This window comes from Triturus cristatus, chromosome 9 (assembly GCF_964204655.1).
Source record: "Triturus cristatus chromosome 9, aTriCri1.1, whole genome shotgun sequence".
NCBI lineage: Eukaryota > Metazoa > Chordata > Amphibia > Caudata > Salamandridae > Triturus > Triturus cristatus.
Window position 1 is genome coordinate 510,597,753 of NC_140592.1, and position 26,230 is coordinate 510,623,982.

Genomic DNA, 26,230 nt, shown 5'->3' on the forward strand with positions numbered 1-26,230 from the left:
AGTTGCGACCGGGGTCTGTCGGACCCGGGAACGAGTCAGTTTGGAGGCCGTGGGACCGGAGCCGCCAGCATGGGATCCACAAGGGCCCCTCCATTATCTGAGCCTGTGGGGCCCGAAGGCGTGTCGGCAGGGTCAGGCCGCCCAAATATGACACACATGGCATCATAAAATTCTTTGAGTTGGGTGGGGGCCGCTCCCGGAAAGAGAGGGAAACGCGGAGCCAACCCAGGCGCCTGCTCCGTAGAGCGAGGCCTTGAGCGCCGAGATTCTTCAGTCATGTCACGAGACGAGCGGTGCTTTTTGTGGTGCCTCTTACCTGACTTCGACGAAGAGGACTTGGAACCACCGGAGCGGTGCTAGGACCTTTCTCTCGACTGGGATCGCGACCGACCAGGTGACCTCCGCGATGAAGGACCCCGGGCTGCGAGAAGCTTTAGCAACCGCTCCCTCAAAGCCTTCGGAGCCACTGCCTGGCAGTCGGAGCACGACTGAGTCATGGTTGTGTTTTATACACCACACACTAACTAAATGGGGGACCGTAACTGATATGGCACGGTGACATGCGCCACACACGCCTGGAACCTCAATGACGTCTTACTTGACATGCCAAAAAATGACAGAGGGTAGCTGTCTTCAACGGATCGGCACTGGCTGGCATGGAAAGAAAAGAAATGACATCAGCGCGCCGGAGGGGCAGTTATATTGACGACACGGACGAACACGATGCAGACTACTTCACGCAGAGTCGACCGACGTCACCTACCGGCGCGCAGGGGTACTGCTATGAATAATCTTCCGGATCCAGACTGATGCCTGGAAGTTCAAAGGTAAGGAATCTGTGGCTAGATGTCTATCAGATGGACCCATTCCTACCATCCACTTCAGAGCTATCTGTCTCCGCGCACGGACAAAAGCAAGGCCCACAAGTCTGGATCCTACCTTTCTATACCCTTCAAGGGAGTCTGGTCTGTGGTCAATACCTTAGGCTATGTGATCTATGATAGTGGGCAGCATTCAGATGTGGGGTGTGTGGCGGCTCCTCCAGCTCGATCAGTTGAATTGAACAAGTGTGCCTGAAAAGCTGACCCTGGTTGCCCCTCAGGCTGGCCGTTGTGTTTGGGCCCAATATTCCTTGGAAGCCTCAAGGAGGTGTTGTCTTGTGGCTTTCCTAGAGGCATTGGATAAAGGCTTGAGATTGAGTAGTGGCGTGGCTCTGGATGCGCTGGAGGAGCACTGCACATGCCCGGTGGCTTTCATCTTGAGTCAGTTTGAGGGCACCCTTTTGTATGGAACGCCTGTATCATTTGCTGGGTGGCCTCTGCTTTGGGAGGTCCCTGGACCGTGCTTGTATCACTCTTCTGGGGTGTCTATTCCCAGGATAAAAGAGGCCTCCACCAGGGTGTGTATGAAGTGTATTTCTTTGTCCCAGACAATGATTAGGTGTAATGGGTGTCCTCATTGCTACTTCACCCCTTGTTCGCGTAGTATTGTGGCCGCCTTGAGGGTGAGGTGCTTCCGGAGTGTGACAAGTGACAAGTCTTGATATAGCCAGAGCCTACTGCCATCAAAAGAGATCGGTCCTTGGTCTCATAATGCATTCATTAGGAGTTCTTTTGTGCTGTACAGATTTCCACAGATGAGGATGTCTTGAGGCTGACCAGAAGCGTTTGAGGGGTGGCATGCTCTCTGGGTGCAATCAAGTCGGAGTTTCTTATCAGCCAGTTCGAAGTATATGGTGAATAAGGCAAGTGACTTAATTCTCCAGGTTCCCCCGAGTCCGCTTGAAGGGGGGGGGGCTCCCTTGATCCTTATATTCGATCTGTTCTTCAGGTCTTCCAAGTGAATTTTGAGACTCTCGTTCTGCTCCTTCACCTCCAATAGTTTGAGTCTATGAGACTTCAGTTCTTCCTCTCAGGAATCCCTGCTAGTTTCTAGGGTTGCCACTCGTTGGCCCAAGTCCACCCTGTCCTGATTAATCTCCTTAATGTCGGAGGCGAATTCGTCCCCGAGTGCGGCGATGTTTCTTCTGAGCCTGTCAAATAGGGTCTCCGTAAAGGATCGTGTGACATGGCTTATGTGCATTACTGAGCGTCAGCCAGAGCTAGTGAGCCCACGGTGCCGGTCTCTTTACGGGAGTCCGACGTTTTGCAGGCAGCCTAGTGAGTAAGTCCCTTTTACCTTTGTGGGCCGACATGGAGTCTAAGAGGTAAACTCTCTACTCAGCGATGTAGAAGTGCTCTGCAGTTCAGGACGCTATCTTCTCCATGGGGGGGGGGGAAGGGTCCCCAATATGGAGAGTATCCTGCATGGTTGTCAGAGTGCCTGTCACCCAAGGTGCAATTCGCTGGTTCTGTTGCCCCCATTGGGTTGCGCTGCCTCAGGGTCGGAAGTGCGTGGGTGCGTCTGGGTCCTCCATGCCCTGGTAACCTCAGGGAGGTTTATTCTCAAGGGAGAACCAGAGATCAGGAAGCAGAGGCGCGCCGGCCAAGCCCACTTTGGCCAGAAGCAATCACAGGTCCCAGGTCCACACATCGTGAGGAGCCAGCATAGTGTGAGGGGGGGTTTAGCACATTAGGCCAAAGGCAAGTGTGGCCATTCCCTCCTGTCGCCTCCATTTTTTTTGTTAAAGTATTTTATTGATTTTTCCAACCGTCTCATCAATAATTCACGGGTACACACAGTAACATCGTGTATAATGCCCAATCGGCAATGCACATATCAGGAGAAACCATTCTTCAACTTTTACTACCCTAACCCCATCCCCTGCCTCCCTCTCTATCCCCACCCCCCCCTCTGTCAGCGTGCCCGCACAAACCCCTGTTACAAGTAGCCATTAGGCAGCCCAAGGTCTAAACCCACCGAACCCAAGGCAATGAAAAAGACATCAGCAATGATCGCAGAGGGCCTGAACTCCATGTCCCCCGCTATGTACACTTCCCCCTCCGACCCCGATCCCCCCAGCACTCCGCAATACATTGTGCAGACACAGATCCCTCCCAAGTATGCTCAAGTGGCCTCATCCGGCGCAGTCTCCCCAGCGGTTCCAGAAGGCCCCTCCCCGGGTTCCACAATCCGGTCCTCCTGTCGCCTCCATACCTGCAGCAGCTGCGTTTATGCAGCAGATATTGCAGTGTTCTTGCACCTTTGGCCTACAGCGGAGTACCGCAGATAGTCTTTGTTGCAGGCCAGACTTGCCTCTACTTGTGGGCTGTGAGGCGTCCAGGGCAAGCCTGGTCACCGGTGCCTCTCTCCTCTGGGGGCATCACACTGGAACCGCTGATGGATTTATTTAGAACATGACAGCTCCCTCTCCGCTGCCTCAAGCATTCAAGCACAGGCTTCCAGGCGCCCTTCCTTTGGCTGTGCATGTGGCAGTGTGTTGTAGCTTTCCCTTTAAGCTGTAGTTCTGACATAGAATGTGATGACATGGGGTTAGAGTGTACAAGGGACTGAAGGGACAGTTGGAGCTGAAGTCTGCTGTCATTGCTTGGTATTTGGTGGGTGTTAAGATTAAACACTTTGAAGAGACTTCAAAGGCAGGCAGTGTCTGATGGGTCAGGCAGACCTTCAGAGCAGGCACTGGGCTGTCCACCCTCTAGGTGTGTTCCAGGACTTGCTGCCACCTCTGAGGCCTTATATTAGTCGGCGGTTGGCTGATCGGGCAGATGAGCTACAACGCCCTGTTCTTAACTGGCCAATATCTTGGCTACGCCAGCCCAAATGCTAAATTAAACTTAAAAACAAAACGGCCACTAGTGGCATTATGTGGGTACATACACCGTTACATCATGACATGATGCAGGCACTCATTCTGGCTGCCATCTTGGAGTGCTCTTTGCTTCAGAAAACCCCTTCCAAGATAGTGGACCATGTGATGTGATGCACTGTCGGCCATCTTGGAATGGAACAATTCATTCCAAGATGACGACCTGTCCGTGTTCGTGCTGTGATGCACTGGTGACATTTTTTCCTATATTTTTAAATAATGCTACACAAACTAGCAAAACCATTAGCTTGGCAATCACATTATAGAAGACCACGTACTGGCTTTGCCAATGCTTGTTTTATTTGCATACTTTTTCAGAGGGTACGCCACTTACAATGCACTACCTGACCACTCTTTTCTCTATAATGTACTTATATGCGCATTTTATATTTTCTTATTTACCACTCCAAGATGAGTGTCTGCTATCTTGAAACAGTCAATTTGAAGATTTGTTTTTAAAGCTGCTGCGCCTACTTTATCACACTGAGGTTGGAATCTTTTTTTGCTAACGCTGTTCAGAAAAAGGGAGCTCCTTGTAACACAGGAAAGAGCAGTTGTGTGGACCCAAAACCATCTCGAAAAAGCTTGTGTGGCAAAGACTCAATTTCACAACCTCTATCCGACAGGTGCCCTTCTATTTCGACTCTCCAGAATAAAATAAAATAAAAACATTTAGGCATTGAAGCAGAGTGAAGAAATCTATTTCATCAGCCGTGGAGATAGAGTTCACCTGACAGCAGCTGCCCTCAGACGTGAGGGTTATAGGTGTGGATTAAGAGAAGGATCAGAAATCGCTCACGTGGGTGCCATTCTCACCCCATGCCCCGGAGAGCAGATGAGCGCTAGAATGAGCATGAGCAGGCCATCAAATATCAGTCCTCTGAACTGTGCTATCCAGGGCTGGAATCTATTCCTAGGGAATTGTAAAGGTGGCTTTACATCTCTCAAAGCCCCGATCTTCCTCCATTCTGTGTGTAATCCCTCATAGAAGGGACACCTTGTTAAATCAAAGACAGCAGGACTCGAATACTGCGGGGGCAGGGAGGCCGGAGAGCCAGAGAAAAAGAAAAAGGATGAAAACAACTGACCTGAAGAGTCCATGACTTGCAAAAAAACGATTCAAGGTTAAGAGTAAATCAACATGGAGGTGACAGACCGACGATGTTGCAAGAGAGTCACTGCTACCCTAAAGGTTCGGAATGCAGCATGTAAATTGCAAGCCAATTCCAGCAGCAAAGCCAAACTTGCATAAGTGGTGCACGAAGCTTCAAGTTTTGCACTTCAAATCGTCAAATTTCAGAGCTTTCAAAATGCCCCAACTTTGCACAACTTCAAATCAAGGACTTCACTGAAAATGTGGTTAGGAAATCTACTCTGCTAAAAGTGGACTTTTTTCCTGAGGCACTCTAGCACAAAACTACCTTTAATGTACCCTTTCAACCTCCTGTTAAACTTCATAAAAGGTCACAATGCTTGTTAAATTGAGACAAAAAAAATCGAAATTGCAGAGGTAAACTGTCATAATTTTGTAAATCCTATCACTGGCAATAACACAATTTTAAGCAGGGAGATTACATCGAAAGTTACTAAACTATTACCAGCGTCTTTTGGTGGGAGGAACAGTGCACATGCGATTGTCAATGTAGAAAACTATATAAAGTATCACATTTAAAAACCGAGAAAGCAGGGGAAACGGGGAAAGCATTAACCATATCAAGAATTGCTGAGGACTTCAGATGAAGACTGAGGGGAGAAAGGGAATACCTATGAAAACAGAAACCGTGTACAAGGAAATAAAAACACTCCAAAACGAAAAGCAAATTCCCTAATGAGGACATCACCATAAACCTGGAAAACCGGTGTATAACAGTGACCAAATGGTTAGTTGACAAGTACTATAAAGGCACAGAATGTGGTAAAACCAATACACACTACAGTTATCTACTCTAGTAGAAGTCACACAAGGTTACACTGCATCTAGATCTCATGACATCTCAACACCCGATCTTGGTGTACCACGTAAGGCTTCCAAGTAACAAGAGGCAACATGAGCATGATCCAAGGAGTCTACCAAGACAGATTATACAGGAAACAATCTGTTGGAGTTCTTTATGCTTAGATATGTTAAACACTATTCTGTTAAAGGTCTCTGTGCCTCTTTAACCTAAACAGAGATCCTGCAGCCCATCCATTCGGGTCAGGCATAGGGAGAGGTACTGGTGTGGCAGGAGGGAGAAGGCCAACATTTCTGATGAAAACAACAAATACAGAAGACATAGTACAAGTACACAAAGTTACTCATATGTAACTCTGGGTCTCCAGCATAGCGAAGATATTTTCCCACAGATTGCAGGACTTCACTTACTCATCCTGCCAGTGATGAAAAACAAGGCTGAGATGCTCTGGAAAACCATTATCTAAGCCAAAGGCTTGAAGACATCACCAAGGCAAGAGCTTTATGTGGCTCTATTACACATCATTAACTGCTATTTCTCCTATTGACGTCGGGTACCTGAACGAGTTATTCAGCATCTTCCGGTCAAATGTAAGAGATCCAAATTTGGACAACATAACCTGACTGGAAGAATGCGAGTTCAGCTCTTTCACAATGCACAGAGTCAGAGGAGTGAAGGTTTGCAAGGCCAGCCACAAAAGGCCAATTACACACACACTAGCATTCAAGGGACTTTAAGTGATTTTCTAGCAGCTGTGGCTTGTGGGTCATAAAGGTAAGCAGGCCGTCATGGCAGGGATGACACAAAGTTTATTAGAGGACGGCGTCACGGAGAACTCAATGGACAGTTTACAGGCGGGGTAGACAGAATTGCCATGCCCATAGTCAGTCTGCAACAGTAAATTACAGCAGGATCGAGTTCTACCTCCACTGTGAGCAACTGTTGCTCCTGATATTTGGGCAGTCTATGCCTATGACATCCCAACCCAGGGATCTATGAGTGGGACAGCATACATGACCTATGCGTCAAAGCGGCCATGAGTACCGTAACAGTAAATAAGATAAACACTACTCCAGGAGGATGCAAGCACTCCTGTTGGAAATAAACCGAACAATTTTGGGCCGATGAAGCTATGAGAATGACTCTCTAACCATTCAGACATGGGTAGCAATAGATGAAAGGTTCTTACCATCTATTAGAACACCCCTACCCAAAGGGTTAACTGTGGTCTAGGTTACTGAAAAGCAAATGTAAACTCATTTCCCATTTAGGGCTGTGGGCATAAGATCAGAAAAATGATTAGCAAGCCCATTTGCTTCACATTCTTTGAGGCCTTTTTTCCCAGTGGCACTCAATAGGATGGTGCCTTCAATGATCAAGACTGTGGCTGATCGTATTTCAAATTCTTTGGATAGGAGTAATAGTTTGGCCACCAGAAGGGTTCAAGTTCAGTTTCTTCCAACCAAAGTGAAATGAAACTGGGGTCCGAGTATTGCAAAAATAGGAGATACTACAATTAATGCTCAGTAGAAGCGGTGTCAAGCCCAGTCTCTTGAAAAATGAGGTTCAAGTGCATTGTTAAATTAACAGTGACTCCCAGATACTTAAGTTAGAAGATGGAATGATCAAGACTTGAGTGGAGCCAAACGTCTGGTACTTCCCTCATAGGCATGGGGTAGGTATGCGTCATAATTCAATAGTCGTTCGTTGGATGGCCATGGTGCCACCCAACTCCTACAAGTTGATATTTTTCTCGCTATGGCCTACATGAAGAATCTTTTTCGAATAGTCTTTCAAAGGTCCAGCTACTTCTTATTTTCAGGAGTGACTGAAAACTCACCTTCCAGCTTTCAACAATGTTCTAGTGAAGAGCTTGATTCAGCAATTTCCAAAAGGACGGGGTATGCTTTGCGTTCGTACACAAATGTAATAAAATTATTAACCGGACCCTCCAGGATTTTACGATTTGCAAAAATGAGAGCGAAAAAGGCAGTTATGTAAAAAGCTTGTGCTTTTTACAAAAGTGCCCATGAAATTCCTTTCATTAGCCCAGCGTTGACCACTGAGCCAAATAAAACGAGGGGGGTCAGCGAGCAGAAGAGGAGTTGGTGTGTGTGTTTTTTTAACACACCATTTAAATATCTGTAAATTAACTCTAAACACTTCAAAATCTATTAGAAGTTAGAAAGTACAATTGATGCACATTTTTTTGTAATTTGAAGTGTGATGGACATTTACTGAAAGAGAGAGAGCCTGGACAACACCCGTTTGATGGCACCGGGTCACCCGACTTACGAGGGCGTGTGCATATGTTTTGAACAAGTGTGCACTATCAGATATGCATGATACACGTGTATGTGCATCTGGTGTGTTGTATCATGTGTGTGCATCGTGTGCATTTTCTAAATGCTGTGCTGAGGCTCTTGTGTGACCGGCAAGATGTATTCATCAATCTGAGAGTGTTCTGTTTTTGGTATTTGTGTGCATCTACTGTGTGAATGTCTTGTTTGCGCATTGTATGGGTTTTCTGTGTGTATGTGCTAGGTGCCTATTGTACTAAGCGTGCTTTTTGTGAATTTCACATAAGAATGCCGTGTTTGTACATTGCGCTTCTGAGTGTGTGCAGGTGTGAGTGTAGAATGCGGCTGATCATGTGATGAGCACTGGGTGTGGATCTGTTCGGGGAGCTTGTGCGTGCCATTGAAGTGGTGTGGATCTGCTATGCTATGGTGTGTGTATTGGACCTTGCTCTTGCCATTGGTGTTCGTGCACCAAGAGGAAAGTGCTTTGTTGCGCGTTTGTGTTTTGTGTGCATTCATGAGGTTGTGTGTATTTTTTAGGTCTCGCTGAGTCAGAGCGCATGCGCTGCTCGGAGAGACTTTAGTGAGTGCTTCAAAAAATGCTACCGCCGGCTACAGCTTGCAGTGCATGTGCGCGCGCAAGCTGTGGCCGGCGGTAGCATTTTTCCCCCAGCTGTTTAGCCAGCTTGCTATAACACGCAACAAGCATGCGCGCTTGCGCACGCATACCTTGCGTGTTTTAGCGCGTCATCGCGATCCCTTTCACAGTGATCGTGATGACTTTCATGGCCAATGCTTGTTGCTGTCTGTTGTCGAAGGCCTATTGTGGAGATGACAAGTATACTCATGAGGGGCGTTGGGTCATCTCATTGCCTGTCACTGCTTGTATTTCTTGTTAATCCCATTTACTTTTTTCGTATTCATGGCTTTCCTTTCTCGTTGCGTGTGTCCCTCCCATGGAGCATAGCTTCTTTACTATCGTTTTGCTAGATGACTTGCATTCTTCCACTGCTTATCATGGAACTACAGTTGTATCAGCTCTCCATGCAAGGGCATACATTTTCTTGCTCTCTCATGTGCTACTGTCCTGCTGAAATCTCCATCTCCGCGCTCTCCATGTTGCTCCCCTCAACTCGCATGCAATTCAGAAAGTAACAGAAAGATTGTTACTTTTACCTCCCCTCTCCGTGCTGCATAGGTTTCTTAATTTTTTTTTTGCATTTTCACCCCTACCCTTCTCCACAGCTACTCTGCCCCTCCCTCTTGCATTTTACTTTTTAAACTACCCCTCACCGTTCTATCCATCCCTCATGTCTCATTTTTGTTATTTCCACTTTGACCTACTAAATATGTTTTTGAAAATTATTTTACTGTTCCAAGGTGAGTGTCTGCCATCATGGAAGAGTAAATATAAGCATGGTGTGTACACACACATTATAACTCTAGGGCCGCTGTTGCATCATGGCGCATACATGCAAAGAGTGATGGCATTCACGCACATGTATCATCAAGCTTTCAGGGGATTTTGTTTTGCCTTTTTTGTTTTTACTACTGCTAAAACACACTGGCAAAAAAAGCATTGGCAAAGCAAATAGGTTTGCATTGGGAAGGCCAAAAGGTGGGAGCTATTGGGTTGCAAATGCCTGTTTTGTGTTCAGTATCCTTCATCCCTCTACTATTTCTGGACACTTGATTTGTTAATTCCTTCACTACTTTGATGCCCTTTTTTTTTTTTTTTACATTTTTAGGAGCTAATGGTGTCTCTGGCAATATTGCCTGCGGCTTGAATTAGCTATATCTCAAAACAAGCATTGGCATAGCCAATCGGTCTCTCCTTTGGGAACTTATAAGTGTTTAGCCATGCAACAGTTGATGTTGTTGCACCAAGGATATTGTGCTGGATAACTAAACACTTATAAGGTTCCAAAGGCGAGACCTATTGGCTATGCCAATGCTTGTTGCTTGTATGATTTGTGTTGGTGTGTTTCCGGTGTCAAGGCTGCACATAACATGTGAGTGGGGTGCATTTCATATTAGCCCCGAAGAGGAGAATAGTGTAAAATTCACATACACTCCCTGTATTTTCCTGTAGCATGCTGCTCGCCCTCTGAGCGCCCACTTATGCTGCTAACTTTGGGCTGCTCTAAGCAGGCTGGTCTCCTTTGAGGAATGTGAGCCTCCAGTGGGGCTGGGGAGGGGTGGATTTTCGGCACAGTGGTGGGAGGTGGGGGGGCCTTTTAAACTGGCAGGAGCTCTAAGCACAAGCATTGGCAAAGCCAACAGGCCTCGCTTTCTTGACCGGCTTTCTTTGTCAGTGTTTTTTGCCGATGAGGTGCAGCTTCAGCAAATAAAAAAAAAGCAAAATGATAATGACTGGATCGAGAAAGCGGAGGATGTAATTTCAGGTTTCATCGAAGTCACGGAGGGGAACTGGTTTTGGAGGATGTTTTGAGTCTCCTATCTATTTGTGAAAGGGGTACAGCGCCGGCTCAAACGCTGCCATACCTCAGAATTTAGGGCCAAAGAGAAATGGACGAAAAATTCAACAACAGCACCCAGCAATTGCACCCAAGGTGACAAAAAAACACACGCGCAGCCACCTCCCCCTTTTCCATCTTTGTCCCCCCCCGACCCCACACACGCTCCAGTCGCCAAGCTAAGATACTTTGATAATTCAGAGTCAAGCCTCTGGTTTGGTTCCGTATCAGAAGGGTTGTATGTCGTTACAACGTATTCATTGCAACGCATGCCTTTACCACGCATGCGTTACAATGGAATGCTTTTTCAACGCATAACCTTTAACACGAATATTCCTTTACCACGCATACCTTTACAACTATTTGTAAATTTATGCATGGTAAGGGCATACTCTTGGTAAAGGTTATACCCCTCCCCTGTACACTTACGTGACCACCCAGCCCCCAATCCTTCTTATATTTACCCCTGCCCATAACCCTCAATCCTTTTATATATATATATTTTTTTAAACTAAAATTCCCCTTACCTCTTCACGTCGTCTCCTCTCCATCTTCCGTGGTGACGTTATACGTCGTAAAGAGGAAGCGGAAGTTTCTTTCCGTTTCCTCTCAAACGACACCGATTGCCTGCACTTAGACATGACATCAAGAGTTTTTTTGTGTGTGTGTGTGGGGGGGGGGGTCTCCGATGCTCCCTTTTTCTAATTTTAGCCTTTTAGCACACATGCCTTTACTACGTATCTCGTCGTAAAGGTATGCGTGGTAAAGGCTTTCGTGGTAACCACGCATGCGTTGTAATGCATGCGTGGTTAAGGTTTGCGTGGAAACGGCCGCGTTGTAGTGGCCGTTTCCCATCAGAAGCATCCCTGATTCAGTTACAAATGTTTTACTTTCTCAGCGAAGGTCTTTAAGTGGCCTCCTGCTAAGCACCCGTTGATCCACCCAGGGGAGTTTTTTCCGCCACACCCGAAAGCGGTTAACACTTCACAAGCGAACACTAAGTGTTGACAGTGTATGTTCTGTGTACTGGAACAAGACTGTCTGGCAACTGTTTGTGGGGCCCTTGGGGGCCACAGGGTGCTGTGGGAAACGGTGGGTTCACCAGTGTCTCATGCTGGAGAATAAAGTTCAGTGATAAATTGTGGTAGCTTGCAAGAGCTTCTGACCTTAGAATTTAGCGCTCTGGTTCGAGTATGTGGCTCAAATTCCTGTGAGTTTGTGCAAATCACTTGATATACTGGCCTGTGACTGAAAGAAAAATATTTGTGATAAAAAAAAAATGGCTTTGTGTGATCAATCAATCAATCAGTAACATTTGTAGTGCGCGCTACTCACCCGCGAGGGTCTCAAGGTGCTGGGGGGGGGGGATGGGGGAGGGTGCCTCTACTGCTCGAAGAGCCAGGTCTTGAGGTGCCTCCTGAAGGAGAGATGGTCCTGCGTCATTCGTAGGTGGGTGGGGAGGGAGTTCCACGTTTTGGCCGCCAAGTAGAAGGATCTTGCTCCAGTGGTGGTTCTGCGAATCCGTGGGTCCGTGGCGAGGGCGAGGCTGGCGGAGCGAAGCTGGCGGGTAGGTGTGTAGAACGTGAGGCGGGTGTTGAGGTATTCGGTGGAAGAGTACATGGTGTGGGTGCCTAAGCTGTCGTGGATGTCGGCGATCTTGCGGTGGAAGAACGTTGCGAGTGAGTCGCAGAGGTCTTGTGATGGAGTGATGTCGTTGTTGCTGGCGCTGGGGTTGGAGAGCTCTTTGACGATGCTGAAGAGTTCCTTGCTGTTGTGGGAGTTGTTGTCCAGTCGGTCTCTGAATGCTGCCCTTTTGGTGGTGCGTATCAGCTGGTGGTGTTTGCGGATGGCGGTCTTGAGGGCTGCCATGTTTCCTGATGAATGGTCGTTGCGCCAGGTTTGCTCGAGGGTACGGCAGGATTTTTTTGGAGTCTGAGATCGTTGGTGAACCATGAGGCTTTCTTGCTGTCGGAGTTGCTGGGAGGGTTCTTCAGTGGTGCGAGGGCGTCGGCGCAGTTGGTGATCCACTGTGTGAGGTTGAGGGCTGATTCGTTGGGGTCCGTAGTGTAGGAGGGTGGGTTTTGGCTCAGGGAGGTGGTGAGCTGGTCGGTGGTGATCTTGCTCCAGCATCGACGGGGTGCTTGTTGCGGGCGGTGGTGAATTGTGGTTTTCCTGAAGTTGAAGTGGACGCAGCTGTGGTCAGTCCAGTGGAGTCCGGTGGAGTGGCTGAACGAGATGTGGTTGCTGGAGAAGATGGGGTCCAGCGTGTGGCCGGCGTAGTGGGTGGGGGTGTTGACCAGTTGCTTGAGTCTGAGGTTGGTGAGGTTGTCTAGCAGGGAGGGGGTGTTGTTGTCCTTGTTGTTCTCCAGGTGGAAGTTGAGGTCCCCTAGGAGGATGTAGTCGGTGGAGGCGAGGGCGAGGGGGCTGATCAAGTCTGCGATGGCTTCGCTGAATTGTGTGCGAGGGCCCGGGGGTCTGTAGATGAGGGTGGTCTTGTGGTCGGTGTGTATCTGGAAGTGGAGAAGTTCGGCGGCAGTGAGGGTGTCGTCGGTGTTGGTCGTGACACGGATGGTGTTTCTGTAGACAATGGCGATGCCGCCTCCGGCTTGGTTGATGCGGTCCTTCCGGGTGATCTTGTAGCCGTCCGGGATGGCTATGGCGATGTCAGGGGCTGAGGAGGCGTTCATCCAGGTTTGCGTGAGGAAAGCGACGTCCGGTGCCGTTGTGTCGAGGAGGTCCCTGAGTTCGACGGCGTGCTTGTGGACGGAGCGGGTGTTGAGCAGGATGCACTTGAGGTGGTTGTTGTTGGTGCCAGTCCTGGTGGGCTCAGTGCAGGTCCAGGGGCAGGTGAACTTGCAGGCGCAGCAGGTGAAGGCTCCATGGGTGCGTTTCGGGTTGGCTCTGAAGCAGGCTGGCTGTCGGCCGGTGTTGAGTGCGTGGAGGGCGGTGGCACTGTATCTTCGTCGGGTGGGTTGGCTGGGGCCAGGGGTCCTGGCACTGCACGCTGGTCGTGCCCGGGTGTGATGTAACTGGAGGTAATGTAAAGCGCTTAAATACCCTTGGATCGAATTTACGCTATATGATTGAGCAAAAAAAAAAAAAGAAAATGTATTTGATGGATGTGAGGAAACACAACCTGCTGGCATTTCTGTGTTTCAGGCTTGTTCTCTCTGTCCCGATGAGCAGAAGCAGGCCCTCACTGCTGTAGCACAGCGTGGATAGGGATCGTGGTTGAACCATGTAGAGTAAAGTTTGAAAAAAGAGGGTAAAACTGGGATTGCAGTAATAGGTCAACAGGATGAAAAACAAAACCGGACAAGCATTTCAAAGAAAAGCAGGATGGCGTGTTAACATCAACTAGTAACCTGATACAGGAATAGCCAAACATGCAACGAAAGCTATAGCTGGCTGGAAAGACAATAAATTGCTTTAGTAAACAACAAATGAAAGCACGTGACCCAGGAGGAATGCATCTGCCAGCCTGCTCGGTCCCAAGAGCAAAACCCCATGGGAGTGGACATTTTAAGAAGAGGTGGAACATGCACCTGCCTTTGGCCAATTTCATGCTTTCATTTTTTGAAAGCCACACGCAAAGGCAACCACATGCACGAGCTTTCTGAAAGCTTTCAGAATGTCTGGAGTGATTCCAAGAGGCCCTCTCTTAGAGCAGCGCATACCCGTTGCGCTAGGCTCGACCTAAAAAGGAGGCGAACATTTGAGAATGATGTTAGGGGGTTCGCAGTAAGTGGGATGAGTAATAGAGAAAGGTTGAAAGGATTTTCTTTCAAAAAATGAAATGTAACTTATACATACACATATGCACACTTGGCAAGGTTGTATTGGCTGAAAATAAGAAACACTATATAAATAACTATAAGTGCACAGAAGCAGTCCTATTTACATGGTTTGTGCACATTTATCTTGTGGCGGAGTATATAAATGTTTTTCATGACATTTCTTAAATTATATGTAGCAGGTATAAACTCTTCTATATATGCACCTATATGCAGGCATAAGCGATAATTATGACAATATTTGATATATTAATGCATCTTGTGGTGTAATATATGTTTTTCTCTTTGTATGAATGTATCTGCTTAGAACAGGAAGCACAGTTCAATCTACAATGGCACGTGTATACTACAACTTCACCCCTATACTGTGAGATGCATACCTGGTCATGTAGGAGTATACTCTTGTGGTGCACTATTGTGTAGTGAGTATAATTGTCACGTTGGGAATAGCCAGTTGAGTAATTCTCTGAAGCTAAGATGGTGGTCAGTGGATCTTATGAACTCCACAGTATAGCCGCTTGAACAGAGAAGGGTGTTCCACCCATGTTTTTTTCTTGTATGTAGAATCGTTGAGGCAGGGAGTCATTCTAGAGCATAGGTTCCTTTGCTGTATGTAACTTGATTAGTATTGTTTCCCTGTGGAGACGGCTTTATTGCTCCCTCTAGCGTGTTATTACAAACAACCGCTTGCATCGAATCCAATGAATAACAATGAGTTGGACAATCTCTTAACATGGCATCACAGACCAAATCAGTGTCAGTCTCATAACAGAAGCTGCACATTAAGGGCCAAAATCCACAATGCCAATTGGCCTACCCTACATGCAACGTTTTCCTTAACACTTCACCGTTGCTAATTTTAGCAGAGTAAAAAAAAAAACTGCATCCTTAAACGTTTTGCCTCAATGTTGCAGTCACACATACCCTGGTGTGCATGGGGAAAGACTGACTATTAAGCAGTACTTAATTTGAGCCTGTGATTTCCGGTGCTAGGCACCAGCACTTAATTGTCAGCCTCAGTACCAATGACAGTCTGCCACATGGTGGTGCTGGGTACTTTTTTTTTTTTAATTCAGAGAGGAGCACAACACCCGTTTATTAATTCAATATACATTAAGAATGACTAATACCAAGGAGGAGCCTAGCGCGCAACCAAGATGGCCGCGTAGGTGCGAGGCTCCCGAGGACCTCCGCGACCTCCTGAATAAATCCTGGAAATATCCTGTCCTTGTTAAGGGGACTGTGTCGGGGAACCCGAGCTGAGGCACTACCCGTTTTTTGGGCTCGAATCGGACCCCGAACACCGGTGGGAACATCGACTGAAGGTTGCGGCCTTCTCCTCGCCGGCCCCCCGGATTGGAGTAGTGGCGCGATCCGGGGACAAGGTGAATAACAGCGGCGAGCGGGGCTGGGCGACTCGCGCACCCCGCACTTTCACTTTCGCTTTTGCGCCCTCCTTGCTCTCTGGCGAGGTCGGGCCGCGGAGCGGGGTGCGGTGGTGTGGCCTTGTCCAGGTACCCAGCTGGCCCGCCGGCGGTGGGTCGACCCGCGGCTCTGTGGTCGCCCCCTTGACACCCGTGATCTGGTGTGACGGCCCGTTTGGAGATCTTGGCGCGACGGTGGAAGGGCCAGCATGGCCACCAAACAAGATGGCGACCGGGCGAAGGTGAAGACGACCCGCCGTGGCACGGCGCACCAGGCCAATAGTATGGACCGCTACACGCTCCAAAAGGGTTCTCCGGAGACAACGCGGTCATCCCCGGTGGGACCGACGGAGACACCTGCCCATCCAGTGGATCTAACCCTCCGGGACGTCATGGGCGCCATCGCTGAACTGAAGGCCTCAGTGGACCAGCGTTTTGATACCTTGTCGCAAAAAATTGACTCGGTCCTGGTGGATGTGGGCCTTGTGAGGGCGGACTTGTCAAAGACGAACGACCGAGTCGATTCCCTGACCCACACCACAACGAGCCTCACGACTGACGTGGTGGCCCTCCAGAAGGAGGTGCGCCGGCTTGGCCAGGCGAGCGCCCTGATGGACCGGCGACTGGAGGATTCCGAGGGTCGCGCCCGGAGGAATAATATCCGCATTATTGGTGTGCCGGAGGGACGTGAGGCGGAGGCGGCGGATCTCTTCGTGGAAGACTTGATCCTGACCCATCTCCAGCCCCGGGGGCTGAGTAAGTTTTTTGCGGTGGAACGTGCCCACCGGGTCCCCGGGGGCCGCCCTAAGACCGGTGCCCCGCCGCGGCCCCTTATTGCCCGAATCTTTAATTTTCGGGACCGAGATGCCATCCTCCAGACCTCCAGGCAACAGGGACCGGTCAGGTTGGACAACATGGACGTAAACTTCTACCCAGACTTTACCCCGGCAGTCCAGAAGCAGCGGCAGAGCTTTATTGGCATCAAACGTCGTTTAAGGGACCTAAATCTTAAGTACTCAATGCTCTTCCCGGCTAAGCTGCGGGTGGAGGTGGATGGTCGCACGCACTTCTTCGACCGGCCCGAGGCGGCTGGGGACTGGTTGGACACCTTGCCTGGGGATCGGGGCCGGGGGGGTGGGGGGAGCGCAGCTGGCGAGGAGGGCCCGCTGGTTCAGAATTGAGGGGTGACTGTATTGCCTTACTCGGGACATTGTTCCTTCACCACATACTGCTTCTGTAGGTTCCCCTCCCATGGAGGTCATGTGGGGTCTGCTGGGGGCTTCCCTCCTCCTCTGGGGGACTAATTAGTATTTAGCTATGGGGCGACAGGCACACTGCACTTTGGGGGGGCTGTCTGGGCTCATGCAGGGGTGCAGGGAGGGGGGAGTTTTGTTGGGACCGGGGGGTGGGGGGGGTGTGTTGTTTGTTCGTACCGCAAGGCAATCCTGCGACTGTTTTGTTGTCTTTAGACTGCTCGGTGGGGGACGACCGATTGTTTCGACGTATGATGGGGGGTAGGGACTTGACTGTGTTGTCATGGAATGTTAACGGCCTGGGGGATAGGATTAAGCGTGGTGTGGTCCTGCAGTATTTAAAACGTATTTCCCCAGATGTTGTCTTTCTGCAAGAGACGCACCTTATAGGTAACACCTTTCATGCAATGAATCGGAGGGGATATCGTTTGGCGGCCCACTCTGGCTTCACCTCAGGCTCGCGGGGGGTGGGTATTATGGTTAGGAACTCGCTCCCGTTGGAGATTGATGAGGTGCACCACGATGAGAGGGGACGTTACACTGCTCTGGCGGGACGTATGGAGGGTAGAGTGTTCAGTTTTGTGTCGGTGTACGTCCCGCCTGGGCTACAGGCCACTACATTTGCGGACCTGGGGCGCCTCCTTCTGGAACTTCCGAGTGGCCTATTGGTGGTTGGAGGGGACTTTAATGCGGTTGTTTCTGGATCTATGGATCGCCATCCCCCTAGGGACCTCCCCCGGGCACAGGCGTGGCTGCCTGGCCTTTTAGACACACTGGGCCTGGTGGATTGTTGGCGCTTAAAGCATCCCGTATTGCAACAATACACCTTCCACTCGGGGGCCCATGGTAGTCTTTCGCGGCTTGATTACATCCTTGTCCCAGCGGCCCATGCGGGGAGGGTGGGAGAGGTGCGCCATCTGGCACGGGGTATTTCAGACCACTCCCCATTGTTGTTGCATTTCGATGTCTTCCCGAGGGGGGATGGCAGGGTGGCCCCGATTAACGCCTGGTATCTGCGCGACCCCACCATTCGTGCCGACTTGATCACATCCTTGCAGCGCTATTTTGAGGAGAATGTGGGGTCGGTCCCATCTGCCATCTCCCTATGGGAGGCTTTCAAAGTGGTTCTTAGAGGGGAGGCCCTCTCCTTTATTGCCAGTGCCCGGCGGCGTGAGCGGGAGGAGGTGACCCGGGTGGAGGCCGAGATTGCGGAATTGGAGGGTGACCTGGGGAACGGGGTAACAGACGCCAAGTTACATGTTCTGCAGTTAAAGCAGGCGGCCTACCGGGCCCTCGTCACGGAGGCGGCCAGGGGCCTTGGTAGAGAGCAGCAGGGGCGCTTGTATGATGTGGGTGATAAGGCCGGTAAATTGATTGCGTGGTTGGATAAGAGAGAGAGAGCGAGCCGAGTGGTGCCTTTGATTGAGAGTGTGGATGGTGCGTGTGCCACGGAGCCGGAAGCCATTGTCTCCTGTTTCGCGGATTATTTCCGCGGAGTCTACTCCCCTGCTTCTCCCTGTTCGGAGGCGGACTCCCGTGCCCTGCTTCGGGATATTGCACTCCCCTCCCTTACGGCGGAAGACAGAGATTCGCTGGACGTCCCTCCCACCTCGGACGAAATTGCCTCGGCTATTCGCTCGATTTCATCCGGCAAGGCCATGGGCCCCAATGGCATTCCCATTGAGCTATATAAGTTACGCCCGGATGTGCTGGCACCCCACCTGCGAGCGATGTTCCTCGCGGCCCACTCGCAGGGCTCCCTCCCGCCGGACCAGCGTCTGGCCACAATTGTGGTAATCCACAAGGAGGGGAAGCCCCGTGAACGGGTCACATCCTATCGGCCGATTTCGCTTTTGAACGCGGAGCCCAAAATCCTCGCCAAGGTGTTGGCTAACCGGTTGGTTGGCGTGGTGGGCGATTTGGTCCATCAAGACCAATCGGGCTTTATCCCACACCGCAATACGGCTCTTAATCTACGGCGCTTGCACGGCGTGCTCGCGCGTGTCCCATTTGTGCGGGAGCCAGCCATCTTGGCGTCCTTGGACGCCACCATGGCGTTTGATACGCTCGAATGGCCATATCTCTGGGCGATGCTCGCGAAGTTTGGGTTCGGCCCGGGTTTCATCAGCTGGGTCAAATTACTATATTCGGGCCCGATGGCGCAGGTGGTGGTGAACGGGCGTGTGTCGACCCCGTTCGCGCTGGGGCGGGGCACGCGACAGGGTTGTCCCCTGTCGCCTCTTCTGTTCGCCCTGGCCCTGGAGCCCCTGGCGGAGTGGCTGCGGTGGCACCCTTCCATCCGTGGTCTCCGCTGGACCCCCGAGCACGAGGACCGCGTGTCCCTCTACGCGGACGATATCCTTTTGTATCTCGCCTCCCCGCGCAAGTCCCTGATCGTCCTAGTTGATGTTCTGCGCTCCTTCGGTCGCAACTCAGGCCTAGTCATTAACTGGGCGAAATCCTGCGTCTACGTGCTTTCCGGGGAGGCTCCGATCCTGCCGCGGGACTGCCCGATCCAGATTGCCTCCCAGGGTTTCCGGTACTTGGGTATATATATCACTCTTGACCCGGAGGCCCGCTATGAGCGGAATCTGCTGCCCCCTCTCCAGCGTTTGAAGGAGGATGTGGTGCGCTGGCGGCGTCTCCCGCTCTCGCCGCTCGGTCGAGCGGCCTTGTTTAAAATGATGTCCTTGCCGCGCTTCCTCTACGCCCTCCAGAACACTATGGATATGGTCCCGGCACGCTACTTTCGTGAGGTGGAGGGCCTTCAGCGGCGCCTGTTCTGGGACGGGAGGCCGCGTATTGCTCTGGCTAAACTGACGCTCCCGTGGTACGATGGAGGGGTCGCCCTCCCGGACATTAAACGGTATTACTGGGCCTCCCAGCTAGCTGCAATTAATCATGGCCTTTACGGGCCCGCCCTGAACCCGGCATTCGAGATGGACAAGATGCTCCTGCCCGGTGGCGATTACAATCGAGCGCTGTACTCTGGTGCGCCCGACTCCCGTCTGACGGGACCGACGCGTGTAATGGTGCGGGTTTGGCACGCAGCTAATGCAGCTATGGGGTGGAAGGACCGTTTGACCCGGGCGTCTCCACTGTATGCCTCTGAGAGACTGGGCTCCCTGTGGACATCGAAGGGCTTCGAGAAGTGGGACACGATCGGAATCAGCACAGTGGGGGATCTTTGGACGAGGGGGGGATTCAAAACTTTTGAGACGCTGCAGGCGGAGTTCCAGCTGCAGGGCAGTGAGTACTTTCGGTACCTGCAGGTCCGCCATGCGCTGGGCTCCGTCTTCCCGGATGTTGCATCCATTCCGGAGTCTTCCCCCCTGGAGGACAGAGTGCTGGATGGCCATGTCCCGGACAGCACGATCTCCCTCATATACAAGAAGCTGATTAATGATAGATCGTGCCTGTTAACTAGTCTACGCGAGGCTTGGGTGGCCGACGGGCTGGAGCTGGACGACGAGGATTGGATGTCCGCGGTGGCCTCTCCGAAAGAGGTGGCCATCCCGGCTCGCCTTCGTTTCGTCCAGCTCAAGATTCTTCACCGGGTCTACGTGACGGGGCCGAGGCTTCTACGTATGGGTTTTGCCATGGACGGACTGTGTAGGCGTGGATGTGGTGCGTTGGCGACTTTTATGCATATACTGTGGGAGTGCCCGAAGGTGGAGCGATTCTGGCGTGGTGTGCATGAGGTCCTGCGTGTGGTCACGCGTGTAGCGCTGCTGCCCGAAGCGAGGAGGTGCTTGTTGAATGTATGGGAACCGAATGACTACTCGGTTCCGCAGACGCGGTGGGTGACTCTGGGATACATGATAGCGAAACGTGATATTGCTCAATTGTGGGGATCCCAGAGGCCCCCTGCGGTGTCGGCCTGGAAAGAGCACATGGATTGGTGTATGTTCCGTGAAAGGGTGGTGTATGTGGCGAGGGGTAAGCCTGGGGCGTGGGTGAAAATCTGGGGCCCCTGGAACGCCTACCGTGGGGGCATTTGTGAGCCACCACAGCTGCCGGCTGCCTCGCCTGCTCCGTCTCCCTAGCTGGACCCTCTTGCTCGGCCGCGGGCACGCGGCCCCCCCAGTCCTTGATCTCCTCCCATCCCCCTCTTCAGATCTTTCCTGCCAGTCTGGATCCCCCACTATGGAGCAAGTGTTGTCATCTTGAATCTCGGGTTGCCTTGCGGTTGTGGTTTTTTGTTGATGTTGTTAGTCCTTAAAATGAAACCGTACTCTGTGGCAGGACGCCGTGAGGCCTGCACCGTTGATTACTCCTGTGTTTCTTCTGTACACCGCTGAGAGACCTTTACTGTCTGTATGTACTATATTTGTGATGCTTTAGCGGCCGGCCGTGCGGTTGTAGGCCCATACCTGTAACCTTTTTATGGATGCAATAAACGGTTTCAAAAAAAAAAAAAAAAAAAAAAAAAAAAGAATGACTAATACCTGCTGCCAAAGCCATTCTTTTAACTTTAGGGTCCTGAAATTATCAGAATTGTCACACTTGTAGGAGAGTGACTTATTAGTTCTGCGGTTACTGCAATTGATGTAATTGATATAGCCTTTCTTTTGATAAAAAGGTAGCTGCGAAAACTGAAGGCAACACTGCTCTTTGGAACTTCAACTAAATGGTCAGTGAATATCTGAATACAGTCCCAACACCTGCAGTTAGTTCTGTGCTAGGCTTTTAACCCACAGAAATGGGTCACAGGACACAACTACACTGAACCATTGGATGCGCACCACTCATGCTTGCAATTTGCTTTTTCAGTACCCACAGATACAAGGCACCTCGGCCGCCCTAAGCAGCCAGAGAAAAGCGTTAGGTGCACTATCAAAGAGCACCATTACTTCGCCACACAAGTTGAGGCACAGAATGGTTCAATTAGCGTAGTCCCATTTAATTAAACAGGCCTGCTGGTAAATCCTAGAAATCATGAAGATGCTGTGTTCAGTACTGCTACACAGCACAGGGAGGTCCACCAGAGCTCTATAGAACAGCCTACTGATGACACATTGAAGCTGTTTTATGTGAGCTCACCATAAATAAACCTGCACCTATTTTTTTTTTCTTTTTTACAACAAACTCACCTCACCAAAAGCTTGTGAAAACTTGTCACTTAAGTTCGATGAGTGGTTTAATGTAATTTCAGGCCAGCTGAGTTTCCAGCTTGTGAGCAAGAGCTCTATCTTTTTGTACTCATTATCTTGTATTTCAAGAAGGTCACATGCAGAGTAGAACAGGGGTACAGTCCATTTAGGTCCTTGGAGAAACCAGAGATGGCCGCTGTAAAGAAATCCAATGGATTCCTCCACTGCGTAATCAAGGTCAAGGAGAGAAGACCAAACTGGTACGCATTCCCTCAAAGGTGCTCACCATCTCCAGTGGCTCGCGGAATACCCTTCTTCTAATTTAGCAAATAGCTGAACACACCCTCTTTAAAGAACACCATACTTGAAGCAGTAATAGTCTACTTTCGGTTTTGGAAATCTGCTACCCCTCCAATCACATGTTGACTGCGTCTTTGCCTTGGATCCAGTAACACGCTTTGCTGCCTTTTGGCTGCCTTTGCACTTTATAAATACCACATGGATAAGTACACATATAATGCACTAATCTGGAAACAATATGCTAACATTGGAATAAAGATAGAAGGACCATTACTGCATCACAATATAGTGTTCTTTACAGAGATGACCATTCAGCTGTTTCTTAAACTAGTGCTGGAGGCTGTCTGTATGGACACAGGGATATTGCTTCAGAACCTCAGCGTATAGATAGAGAAGGCCCTTCGACCTGTTAGGTCTCGTCTTAGCGCATGCGCTGAAGCTTGCGAGACATTTTGTTAACTAAGGGGGGGGGGGGGGGGGGTAGAGCCAGCCCATTACTTACCACTCGTTGGCTTCATTGCCACTCTTTGCAGGCTTCTGATGTGGCAGCACGTACCAGTTTCACTTTGTTAATTTGTTTTTCCCTTCCGTGAAGCACGGATCAAGTACTGATTGCTTTTGTTTGATTAGTGTCCATCCGCTGCTCGTGCTGCGATTAAGGTGTTTTTATTTTTTCTTCTCCCATTTTTGTTCTTATTTCTTGTTCCACCGTCCCGTTTTGTTGCTTGCCCCCTCTCCTGAATCTTTGCTTCCCCAGTCATTGTTGCTTGCCCCATCCCATATCGTTGCTTGCCCTTTGCGTATGCCTGCTTGCCCTGTGACCCCTCCTCCATCCAGCGTCTTTGCTTGCCCATTGTTTTTTGCACCATTCTTATTGCTTCCCCATCCCCCCTGTTGTTGCTTACCACGTGACTCACCATCACACCTGTACCCTCCCATTGTTGCTTGCCCCATACATCAATCAATCAGTATTTGTATAGTGAAGAACTATCAACTCTAAGGGTATCTGGGTGCTGAGGGTGCTGTGTCTCCATTGAAAAGCCAGATCTTGAGGTTCTTTCTGAAGTATGCCAGGGAGGGGGCTGTACAGAGGTGGAGAGGCAGGTCACTCCAGGTCATGGCAGTGATGAAAGAGCTACGCCCGGTGAGGCTGCGACGGATGTAGGGAGTGTGTGCGAGGGCGAGTGATGCGGATCACAGGTGTCTTGAGGACATGGTGTAAATTTAGTTGATGGTTGACGTACGATAGTCCTTGATCATGTAGGGCTCTGTATGAATGTGTGAGGATCTTGCACTGACATCTCTTCTGGATGGGTAGCCAGTAGAGGTTTCTGAGGTGAGGGGTGATGAGAGTCCATTTGGAGATGTCTAGGAGGAGTCTGGCTGCGGTGTTCTGTGTGGTCTGAAGTCTTAAGGAGCTCTATGGAGATTGTTGTACACAGCGGTGCCATAGTTGAGGCAGTTGGTGACGATGGCCTGTGTGGTGGTCTTCCTGGTGTTGATGGGGATCCATTTGAAGAGCCTGTGGAGCATGCGGGGGTGTGGAAGCAGAAGGAGGTGACTGCTTTGACTCGTTTCATTGTGAGTTGGCGGTCAAGGATGATGCCAAGGTTGCGCGTATGGTCTGTTGGATGGCTGCTGGTTCGAGTTTTGCCGGCCGCCAGCTATGTTCCCATACAGAGGTGTTGTTGCTGAAGATCAGAACTTCTGTTTTGGCAGAGTTGAGTTTGAAGCAGCTGTCTCGCATTAATTTTGCCATGCTGGTCATTGCATTGCGGAAGTTGGTTTTGGTGTTGGAGGGGTCCTCGGTGAGTGAGAGGATTAGTTGAGTGTCATCAGCATAGGAGATTATGTTGAGCCCAAGGGGATCCAACGAAGTCTGCGAGGGGGGTCATGTAAATGTTGAACAGGGTAGGGCTGAGGGATGATCCTTGGGGTACGCGGCAAATTATGTTCCTGGGTGCAGAGTTGAAGGGAGGCAGTCGGATGCTCTGTGTGCATCCTGAAAACAAGAAAGGGATCCACTTGAGGGCGTTGTGCTGTATGCAGATGTTGTGGAGTCTTTCAATGAAGGTGTGGTGATACAGTTTTGAATGCCACAGAGAGGTCGAGGAGGTTCAGGGCCACAGTTTCTCCATGATCAAGGAGAGTTCTGATGTCATCTGTGGCGGCAATCAGCGTGGTCCCAGTGCTGTGGTTGGCACAGAATCCGGATTGTGAGGAGCTGAGTGGGCGGTTTTGTTCCAGGTAGTCAGTGAGCTGTTAGTTGATGGCTTCTCAAGTTCTTTGGCTTGGTAGAGGAGAAGGGAGATCCGCTGGATTTTTGAGGTCACTCGGATCATCCGAAGGCTTCTTTAGGAAGGGTACGCCCTTCATGTGTTTCCATAGATCTGGGAAGGTTGCTGTGGAGATGGAAGTGTTGACAATGCTGCTGAGTTCCGTGCTGATTAGGTTGGCTCCGAGGTGGAGGAGATAGTGGGGGCAGGCGTTGTTGGGCACCACGGAGTGAATGGACAACATGATGACTGTGGTTTGGGTGTTGAGTGGAGACCAGCTGGTTATCATTCGGCTGGTGTTGGTTGGTTGGTTGAGGTTGTCGAGGCTAAGGGCAGAGGGTGGGGGTCGACGCTGTTGTAGATGGTGACAATCTTCCTGTGGAATTACTCTGAGAGTGTGTTGCAGAGTTCTTGGGGGGGGGGGTGGAGGGGGGAGTGGATGGTATCTGTGGCTGTCGGGTTGGAATAAACCTTTACAATTTTGAAGAGTTCCTTCATGTGGTTGGCTGCAGTATTGATGCGGACAGTGATGGATGCTCTCTTGGCTTCCTTGATGCACAGGTGGTAGTTGCTGAGGGCTGCTTTGTGAGTGGCTCCGTCCGAGGGGTCCTTGGTAGCATGCCTTCGCTTCTCGGGGCAGTAGCAGTTGCGCTTGATGGTTCTGAGCTGCAGGGTGTCCCAGCTGTATTGTTTTGAGGATTGGTTGGTTTTTGCTAGTTGCAGTAGAGTGTCTCCGTTGATGCATTTGTTGATCCAGGTGGAGTTATTCTGGATGGCCTGGTCAAGGTCTGCTGAAGTTGTGTGTTGTGAGGTGCTGAGGGCTTGTGTCCATAGAGTCACGGTTACCCTGCCCCAACTGCAGCAGGAGGTGCTGTGGAGCTTGGCGGTGGGGTGCTGGAGATGGTGAATTGAAAAATGGCGTGGTCTGTCCAGGTCGGTTCTGTGACGTGGGTGAATTTGTTTGTCACTTGAGGTAAATATGGCATTGAGTGTGTGTCTGGCTTTGTGCATGGATTTGGTGACCAGTTGGGTGAGGCTGAAGTTGCTGAGGTTCTCAGGAGAGAGGAAGAGTTGGGGTCATTAGGATAGTCATCGTTGAAGTCGCCAACCAGGACATAGTGGAGGGAATCGATAGCTTGGGGGGGGGGGGGGGTGATTAGGTTGGAGATGGCATCGCAGAAGGGTGGCCAAAGACCCAGGAATCCGTAGGTGAGGGTGCCTCTCATCGTGGTCTTGGCATCTGTTTGTAGTTAGAGCCATCAACACATCAGAATCCATCCACCCTTCCCATCCCACCTACCATTCAATGTTGCTTGCCCCATCCCACCTGCATCCCTCCTGAAACCGCCCAAAAAAATAAGAACAAAGGCAAATAGCTCTCGCATATGGAAGAGCTATTTGACTATCAATGTGTCTTTTCGCCACATTGCACTGCAGCACGGTTTCTGTACTGCATGGTTAAAAGTGAAAAGCAAATTGCTCTGAAAATAATATGCCTAAAAAACATTGACAAAGCCAATAGATTTTACACAGGTGAGAACTATTGGCTTTCCCAAAGTTTTTTTCTTTTTTGCACTTCGTCTGTTCTGGCT

General features: G+C 50.3%; 1 protein-coding gene across 4 annotated transcripts in view; it reads right to left on the reverse strand.

The window, feature by feature from the left end:
• Positions 1–26,230, reverse strand: part of PC (pyruvate carboxylase) — a 2,056,240-nt gene that overhangs the window by 666,517 nt on the left and 1,363,493 nt on the right. The window lies entirely within an intron of this gene.